Source organism: Ochotona princeps, chromosome 15 (genome assembly GCF_030435755.1).
Source record: "Ochotona princeps isolate mOchPri1 chromosome 15, mOchPri1.hap1, whole genome shotgun sequence".
In the NCBI taxonomy this organism is placed as follows: domain Eukaryota; kingdom Metazoa; phylum Chordata; class Mammalia; order Lagomorpha; family Ochotonidae; genus Ochotona; species Ochotona princeps.
Genome location: NC_080846.1, coordinates 15,443,033 through 15,453,159, shown reverse-complemented (window position 1 = coordinate 15,453,159; position 10,127 = coordinate 15,443,033). Strand labels below are relative to the sequence as shown.

The following is a 10,127-nucleotide window of genomic DNA, read 5'->3' as shown; positions in this document are numbered from 1 at the left end:
GACGTGGGTTTGAGGTAGAACACACGCCTCCTGGCTGTTGGCCCATAACTTTTTGTTTGTTTGGGTCTTTATTTGGCCGGCCTCTGCCTTATCTTAACCCACAGAGCTAGTAAGTTTGTCTTTCGGTAGAGGTTAATGTCTTTTTGGAGTTCTGTTATTTCCTGAAAGGTCTAGATCCTCTTTTTGCCACCAGTGGTGGCTTGGAGCTCCGGGGTTCCTCCTCCTTCTCCCCGCCCAGGAGAAGAAAGCCTCTGCCTCCAGGACCCCCCCATTCCGGCCGGGTCCCCGTAGTCTGTCAGGTCAGCCGGCTGCTTCCCAGCAGGTTGAGGGTTGCGGCGTTTAACAGACAGGTCTCAGAGACACGCCAGTCCATCCCATCCGCCCACATCTTAGGATGAGGGACAGCCATCCCTAGAGGCGAGGTGGCTCTCCCTTTCCTGTCCACCGGGACTGCCGCTGCTCTGGGACGTGGTCACCTCGCCTTTCACAGGGGCCTGGCTGGCCGTACCCCGGAGACGCCGGGAAGGAGCCGGGAAGGAGCCTTGCAGACCCGGAGTGCGGCTGACTGGAAGCAACGCGCGGGTCGCGGGCTCTGCCGGCCACGCCCCGCCTCCCTCGGATTGGCCATTTCGAAACAGGCGGCGGCCAAGCTCCCTGAGGCCCGGGCGGCGGCGGCGACGACCGCGGCGGCGGCGGTTGGTCAGGGGCGTGTGCGGCCGGCACAGATTGAGCCGCGATGTCGCCCCGTAGGGAGAAGTGACCACCCGGCGCCTGGACTGGTGAGTACTTCCTTGCCTGTCTTCTCTTTTCCTCACGAACTTTCCTCGCTTTCTCGGGGGTCCCGCTCCTCAGCCAAGGGGTTTGGAGGCGTCCCCTCACGCGCCACTCTGAGGAAGCCTAGTGGAGTTTTGATTGGGTTCTCCATTGGCTGGCTAAGGGAGTTGCGCGTTCTGATTGGTTCACGGGGCTGTCAATGTGAAGTTAGGCCAGCCTCCACCTGGCCGCCCTGGTGCAGCCCATCGGACCTCAGGTATGGGGGGGCCCGCAGGTGCGAGCTTGACAGGCTCGGGGCTGCGGGGGGCGGGGTGGGGGAGGGGAAGGACCTGGGGCTGCTGCCCGGCCTGCTTCAGAATCCAAAAACAGGATCGGGCCCAAAAGCTAGCAAAGGGGACTCATTCCCGTGCGCCGAGTACTGGGACGGTTGCTTGTTTCCTGCCTTCTTCTCATCCCAGGCAAGACAGGATGCCACTGGAGGCTCTTGAGAAGGAAGAGCACGGAGAGATCTTGCCCTCCCGCCGGTTTTGTAGGCTCTTCCCCGTTGTCACTCCCCAGGCTGTACAGGGCTCAGCTGTCCTGGACGAGGGGACAGAAATGGAGACCCCTCGGATTGTTTGCGCTGCCCTCTGGGAAAAGCTGGCGCGTTGCCCTGGAAGTCACAGGGAAATTTAGTAGGAGCACCTGCTTCTTAGTGCAGCCACCTGTTTGCTTCCTAAAGTTTTCGAACCAAAGCTTCGAATCTTTTAAATGTACTCTGTCTCATAGTAGCATAAGGCGAGGCAGCTGATGCAGCCGCTATTGAGGGCAGCGAAGGGGCTGTGTGTGAAGGCTCAGACCGGCTCAGAGCTTGGGCTTCACCTGCTTGTGTGGAGAACTGTCACAGCTGCCCTACCGGAAGATGAGCAGTTCTTGGACTGCTCTATCTGATCCCCTCTGATGGCACCTGAGCGATTAGGAATTGGAATTCTCAGCTCCTCGGATACCCCGAGGGATGAGATTGATATTTTTCAAATGACAAAGTGCAAACACCGGCCAGACTCCTCTGATACAGTTTGTGATGCGTGTTATTCTTCTGACTCACCTGTTTCAAGAACTCATTGAAACTAACAGCCAGGAACTAGTGGGCGTGCCTACTAGCTTGGCGTTATTGAATGAAAAGCTGGATTTCTTTTTTTCTCTTTTTCTCTCTCTCTCTCTCTCTTTTTTTTTTCCAGTGTGGTAGAGTTGCCAGGCTTCTGAGGTCTGAAATCAGACTTCAGCAGCTTTGTGGCCTTAGGGAAGTCATTTAATCTTTCTAAGCCTAAACGATCTCATCTGTAAACGATGGTTAATAACAGTTCCTACTTTATTGATGAGAGGGTTGTGGTGAGGATGAAATACTGATCCATGGAACCAGGTTAGAGGCGTAACTATTATTATTCCTATGCTGTTCAGCTGCTGTTCAGTCACCAGCCAGCAGCAAAGGTGGGGAGAAGCAGATGAAGACTGGTAGAGACAATGATAACGATCATTCCTTGATGAAGATAAACCCACACAGAAAGGTCTGAGAGCATTGCCCCACACTGCGGCAAGCCTGTGGGTCGCGTTTATCACACGCATTGTACCTGGAATGTGCCAGGTCTTGTGTTCCAAACACTGACATCATTCCCAAACCTTTGAGTGATCTCCATCTTGTAGAGGAGGGAAATGCCTTCTGAGGGTCCTGGTGGGGCTTAGTCCCGCCCGTCTCCCGCTGGCGTCCTGGCTGTCCTCTGGTCGCTCTTCTTCTGCATTGGAGTCCTAACATTAAGCAACCGCGCTGCTCTCCGTTTTTTGCACGGCTCAGATTCATTTCTGCTGTGGATGTGGGTTTATTTTGACTACTTGGTAAATGAACAAATCATGAGGTAACTCGTGATGGTGAAGCAAAGTGTGGGAGAAGAGAATAATGCCTTCTGTAGTGTTAGTAAGACGCCAAATGAGTCCAGTGACGCTTAGAGAATTGCTCAATTCAGAAGTGATGTTCCCCAATTTATGTATTTTCTGTATTAGTTTGAAGATCAAGGAAGAAGTTTCAGTTGTCTCAGTTTTTCAAAGCTGACTGTGGCTGAGGAAAGAAGTGGAGAGTGTAGAGTGTAAGTGTATCCTACATTCTTGCAGTGATATGTGGGTAACATTCTACTCTCTTCTGATTTCTTGTTGCTTTCCACACTTTGATATTAGTTGTCCCTTTGAAGGTGGTCCATGTGATGTCTACGGGATGTGGGGAAACAATTAACTTAACAATTAACGTTAAGTTTCCTTATGTTAATTGAAAGCTAGTTGTCATAGAAAATACTTAAGAAGTAGCACTTAGTAGAGGTAGTAGCTGTATTTTTGCTAGTATTTTTTCTTCCAAAAACTCAGAAACTTAAAAACATGCTGCATTATTATGGTGTCATATTTTGGTTAACAGAAAATTATCATAAATGCATTTCAATTTCCAAAAAATATATATATAATCACACTGAAAATGTAATTTCACTTTGCTGCTCACAGCATCATAAGAATTTACAGTGTTAGAACTGTCAGTTCTGTGCTGGGTGTCACTAAAGTGCTAACAAGAAACTTCTGCTTGCAATGTAAACTACTAAGGCAATGTCATTAGCTGAGGTGAAGGGCTTGCTTTATGTACAGTGATTTTTACTTTCCTTGATGGATGACTTTTATATTTTTTGTTCCAAAAATAAAATTAGCTATTGAAGAAAATGGAAGTTTTAACTTTGGAGAATTTTTTCTGTTTCACACATACACTTTGGAAAACTGTGCTGTCCATCACGAAAGAAGGATCTCCAGGAAGCTCATGGGAATGCTTAGTATGAAAAAACTATGCATGAATTTCAGATTGTTTATGTGCCCCAAAATATGCCTCTGTCTTTTTCACAGACTTTTTTTATAAAGATTTATATATTTTTATTAGAAAGGCAGATATACAAAGAAAAGGCGATACAGAGAGAAAGACCTGCTGGTTTACTCCCCTAAGTGGCTCAGCAGTTGTAACTAAACCAATCCAGAGCCAGGACTCTGAAGCTTCTTCCGGGTGCAGGGTCCCAAGGCTTTGGACCATTGTCTTCTGCTTTCCCAGGTCACAAGCAGGAGCTAGGAGGGAAGTGGAGCAGCTGGGATATGAACCAGCGCCCATATGGGATCCCAGCACGTGCAAGGCAAAGATTTGGCAATTAGCCTGTCATGCTGGGCCTGTCACAGACTTTTTGAGGCACCATCATCCGTTTCTACTGGTTGCTCTTGGTCACAGAGTGCATAACAAACCTCTTTATATGCTAGTAGATCTAGTCCTGTCATGTTCTTTCAAGTGACTGAAGGAGGGCACTGCATGAAATGCCCATTTATTTTATGGGCAATTTCCTGATAATGCAAATCTAAAGATTATTCTTACATTTTTTTACATTAGTGTTTTGTTTGTATGCTTATACACACAATTTTAAGAGCATAAGGGGGGCTGACACCGAATGGGCACTGGGTCATGTCCCAAAAGCTCCATTTCTGATCCAGCTCGCTGCTTACGGCCTGGGAAAGTAGTGGAGGATGACCGTAAGCCTCTCTCCATTCTGTAACTCTGCCTTTCGGATAAAAAAAATAAATGTATTTTTTAAGGGCTAGAGTAGAGTAAAATAGAAAGAAGCGTGTCATATGTTGTAGAATGTTGAGGAAGTGATTCAGGGGATAATTTTGAAAAATTGAACCTGAAGAATGGATAAAGAAGTCTGAAAGAGAGAAGCAAGAACAATTTCTCATGAACATAGTGCTTAGAACTCTTATGCCTTGAGATCAGAAGCCAGAGTTTTATGATATGAAGCTCAGTGCCAGGAGGGCTGTGCTGCTTCTGGTCTCTTCCACAGGGCACCTGCGTCCTTGGCCCCTCCCCCTGTCTTCAGTGCAACGTTTGAGAGCTCTGGCAGTGTTCCATCACCGCCTCTTCTTCCTCTGCTTCAGCGGTGCTCATGTTGCCTTCTCTGGCTGTCCTTTCTGCATCCCTTTTCCTTGTTCGTTGGTAAGACTTATTTATTTGAAAGGCAGAATTAGAGAGGAAAGGAGAGGCATGTTCCATCCTCTGATACACTGTCCAAATGGCTGCAACAACTAGAGCTGGACCAGGTTGAATTCAAGAGCTTTGTCTGCGTCACCCACGTGGATGACAGGGTCTCAGGGATTTAGATCATCATCTGCTGTTTTTCCAAGTAGGGAGCTGGGGCAGAAGTCAAGCAACTGGGATTGATCCAGGATCCACACAGGATGCCAGGACTACAGGTGGCGTTTTAACCCACTGAGCTAGGTACATCCCTATTCTATTTTGGCTCCTGAGATTACATTGGGCCTACTCAGCTGGTTTCCCTTATCAAGGTCCTAATATGACCAATCTACAAGGTCCTATTTGCCTGTGTATGACTCATCTTTTTCACTATTGTAATGAAATTCTCTATTTTTGTAAAGGAGTTTACTTTGCTTCACAGTGCTGGAGGTCCGAGATCCAAGGACTCCTCTGCCAGTGTCCTTTCTTGGCAGTGGCATTCTTGCTGCCAGAGTCCCCAGGCAGAACAGGGCACCAAGGGCAGAGCCTTCATTGTGTGTCTTGCCTAAGGCACCTAGTTCAATGAAGGGGACAGATGAATGCTTGTTGATCCAATGAATGAGTGCACCATGATAAACTTCTAGCCCAAATAATAATGTAGCCCCAGATAAACAAAGCTGATAGACACAAGGAGGCAGGCTGAGTGGAGCTCAGAGCCTGTGTTACACAGATTTCCAAAGGCTTAACTAGCAAGGTGGCTAGGTTACAAACTCTTGAGTCTCAATCAGGACGTATCTGAGCGTCCTCACAATCATGGTATGGGTATTGTAAAAGCTCTAGTCTCACTTTTTTAAAGAAAAGATTTATTTTCTTGCAAGGCAGGGTGACAGAGAGAGGAAGAGTGAGAGATATTTTCCATATGCTGATTCATTCTGCAAGTGGCCTGAGTGTGGGCAGATTGAAGCTTGGGGTCTGGAACTCTGTTGGATCTCCTCCATGGGTGTCGAGGGCCCAAGCACTGGGTGTCTTCTGCTGCTGTCTCAGCACATTATCAGGGGGCTGAATCAGAAGTGGATCTGGATCACACGTAGGACTTAAACTGGTGCCTGGATATGGGATCTGCACAACAGGCAGTGGCTTAACCTGTGGTGCCACATTAGCCATTTTATATTCATTTGTAACCATATTTATTTTTATGTTAGTAAAAGAAACTTTCCAAATTATACTTGATGATGTCTGATTATTAATAGCCTTTCTTATCTCTTCTTAATTTGACAAATGGTATTAAATGAGCTGTAATTAGGTCTCCTCATAGTATTAATAATAGCTCATTTGTTAGGTAGTGTGATGTGTCAGTAATTTTATATGTGCCTTTTCATTTTTACAACAGCCATCTGAAGGAGGTGGTGATCTCATTTTAGAGATGAGAACATTAAAAGTCAGAGAAGTTAACTACCTAGTGTGTACTGGAACCGGAATTCACACTAGATGTGTCTGATCCTTTCAGTGCTGTCTTTATAGTGAGTTACACTAACACCCGGTTGAAAATAAGTGAAATAGGTTTGGTATAAACATAGTATTCCTATTTTCTGTTAGATAATTAGATAATATTTAACGCCAAATGATAACGCTGAGAAACATTTTCATTTATGGATAAAGCAAAAGGGGTTTAGCTGCTTTTCTAAATATTACAATGAAGGATCTTTTACACTTGATCTTAGCCAAAAGGCCGAGAAGCGATTCAATGAAGGATCTTTTGATGTTCAGATGAGGTTGTAGAGCAGTGTAATGATGGGTGTGTGCTCGCCACCCGTGTTGAAGTGAAACAGCTCTTGTGGAGTTGAAACGCCCCTGTGCGTTCCTCCGTCTTGTCTTCTCCCTTGCCCTACGCTGCAAGCGCTTCCCCAGCACTGGGACGCTGGCATCCGGCCCACTCCGGCAGCTGTCATATGTTGGCAGTTATTTGGTGCCTGAGTACTGCAAGGAAGTGTGAGTCAGTAGCATTTAATATTATTTTTTTTTCTAAAGAAACATATCTAATGTCTGTATGCTTTAACTTCTCTACCTGATTGCCCACATATTTGTTTCAGGACTAAATTTTTGAATTATCTCCATCATGTCTCATTGTGAGGGAGAGCAATGAAAATGTACAGTTTTAGAGCCTGTGCAGAGGGGACCCAGGAATCAGCCCAGCTGGTTGACTATTTTCTCTGTTATGCTTGAATTCAAGTTGGAGTGAACAACCTGCATAGGTAATCTTGAGGACTGCTTGACTGAAGATGAGTGGGAGAGGTCTACACCCTGCTTATATTTCAGGCAAATGAACGCTTGTCGTGTTTCTAACATTTTCTCTCGATTTTTTAAATTAATTTTTTCGTGTATTTTCTTTTTACTTGAACAGGCAGAGAGAAGTGCACTGATGAATCATGCTCTGATTCATCCCCGGAAATCATAGCTGGGGCTGGGCAAAGCCAGGGCCAGGAGCGAGAGATTCCGTCCAGACCTCCACAGGAGTGGCAGGGACCAGAAACCCGAGTTGACACCTGCTGCCTCCCAGGCTGTGTATTAGTAAGAAGCTAGAATTGGGAGTGGGATGGAAATCCAGGCCCCCTGAAGTGGGATGCCTGGGACACAAGTGGTGTCACAACCACTGTGCCATTGTCCCCACCTGTGCCTCCCCCACTCTACCACTGATTTTAAAACTTCAGTTTAGTATTCTTTTTTTTTTAAATATTTATTTGTTTTTACTAGAAAGGCGGATATATAGAGAGGAGGAGAGACAGAGAGGAAGATCTTCCATCCGATGGTTCACTCCCTAAGTGAGCGCAACGGCTGGAGCTGAGCCAGTTCAAAGCCAGGAGCCAGGAGCTCTTCTGGGTCTCCCATGCGGGTGCGGGGTCCCAAGGCTTTGGGCCATCCTCGACTGCTGTCCCAGGCCACAAGTAGGGAGCTGGATGGGAAGTGGAGCTGCCCGGATTGGAACCGGCACCATATGGGATCCCGGCAAATGCAAGGCGAGGACTTTAACTACTACACTATTGTGCTGGGCCCTCAGTTTAGTATTCTTATGATCTACGCATCAGTTTGTCTTGTGATAGGTTCCCAGGAAGGTTGGATTATAATTTGAACTTGGTCACTTTGAGAGGTCAGCTTTTGCCCCGATGTAAGTGAAAAGACTAACTTAAGTTAGCAAGGAGTTGTAATAAACTTTTCCAGACAGACGGGAAAAAACAAAGGCCAGTGTGTTGCTATTTAAAATGAGACGCTGAAAATAAAATATTGTATGTTCGGGATAATAGTTTTGCAGGAAAAAGGAAACAGAGGTTGCAACTTTGAGGTAAAGAGAGAGAGAGGTAATAGTTGAGCAAGGGCTATAAGCATGATGAGATCAGATACTGATCTAACAAGGCAGCCAGTCTTGCCTGGAATCAATTGCCTAAAACCCAAAAACAGTTTCAAAGAGAGTAGTGAATGACCAGAAACTGCCAAAAGCTGATTCTTAGCGTCTGGAGCATGGTGAGTGCTCATCAATTAATTGACAATCGATTCATACAGTCTCATCAACTTGTACAAAAATGTTCCAATAAAAGCTGATGTTATGTCTGTGGTAGCTTTCCATTTGTGAAGATACATTTAACTTACCTGGCTGCCATTTTAGTAAATAATTTATTCTTAAAGGAAATTCTAATGATTATGCTTTTATCTTCTTCCAAAAATAGCTCTTATTACCCAAGAGAATTGTTTGGAAAAAATTATAAATGAACATTCTCTTGCTGAAGTTCCAGTGATCAAATGTTAAGCACAAATTCTGCATTTCTTTCATAAAAATAATTTTGCTAAATTGTCTATTAAAAAGTGCAAGTGCAGAACATTCCTGTGCTGGCCTCTTTGTGAATGTGTCACTGTTCCTGATTTGCACACGCCTTGTAATTTAGGCTTGCCTTTGTTATGGCTTGGCACGTCCAACTGTTCAAGCCCTTGTCAGATTCTGTGGAACTCCATTTTAATGGGAACAGCCTCTTTGCTGAATTTTTGAAAAATGGACTTGGAAGCTTCTTACTGTGAATCTTTGTTGGAGACAAAGGATTATTTATGCTAAAGGAAAATGTATTCCCCACTGAATCTGCCCGTGGCAAGGATAACAGGCCCAGTAATAATGCTCACTTGTACTTTGGCCTTTTGCTGTGGCAGAAAGAAGGAAAAATTACATTCAAAAGGACATTCCTTTTTTTTTTTTTTTACTCTCTTGCAAAGAAAATGTGACTCAGTGCTAGGCTGTGGTTCAGCTTAGCCCAGGTTCAACTTTGCTATCAGAAGGAACCTTCCTTAAAGGAAGTGGGCATGCGTGGTGGCTGCTGTGTGTGAGGTATGGCTGATAGAACTCGGAGGAGGAAATAGTTTTCTCTCAGGTTTAGAATCGTCTTACAAACAGGCTTTTTTTTCTTAGAAATTTTTTCTTAGAATTTTCAAATTCTACTATTTAATTAATTTCTAAGAAATTTTTCTCAGAATGTTTTGTTGGTAGTTTGCAATAAAATAACCCATTGGCTTACTGTATTGCTTGTAGCAATTAAAAATACTCAATTTTATATTTTGTCTATATCGTGACTGTCTTTAAGCTCTTCATTTTTCCCCTTGGAAATATATTGATTACTTTGATTAGCCGAATTAGATTATTTTTCCTTATAGATTTCAAGAATAAAACTTCAGATCTCAAACTGATTCTTTTGGGTTTTGTCTTTGAAAAATTATTGAAGAAAAGCATTGGGTGTATTTTCCACAGTTAAAACTGATCTTGTATGTTAACAACTTTGTTGTCTAGTGGAAGAAACTTGTGGTTGGTTAACCTGATAAATTCTGTAGTCTAGGTGGCTAGTACGAGTCCGGAAAAACTAGGCACTTGATTTCCGATATCATTTTATGCAGTATTTACACTATGTTTATGGGGGAAAATAACATTCTTGAAGACTTCGTACAAGCTATATATTTTTTTGTTTGTTTGTTTGGTTTTTTTTTGTTTTTTTTTTTTTATTATTTAACTTCATTAATTACATTGTATTATGTGACACAGTTACATAGATACTTTTAATTTTAATTTTACCTAATTAGCTAAATGCTGCAAGAATTACTTTGCTATCACTGCCAGAAAAACCACATATTAAAGCATGTTTCAGATTTTCCTCTTTGAAATGAGGAATGACTTTATGAAATTAGAAGTTATAGCCTAACTGTCCCAACAAGAAGAAAAGAAGAAAAAGTTTTTGGTTGCCGGTTAAAACAGGAGAACCAAGCACATTCCCAC

At 44.2% G+C, this 10,127-nt stretch overlaps 1 pseudogene; it reads right to left on the bottom strand.

Annotated features, from left to right (window-relative positions):
* Positions 1–6,430: 6,430 nt before the first annotated feature.
* LOC131482146 (U2 spliceosomal RNA) lies at positions 6,431–6,566 on the bottom strand (annotated as a pseudogene).
* Positions 6,567–10,127: the final 3,561 nt, after the last annotated feature.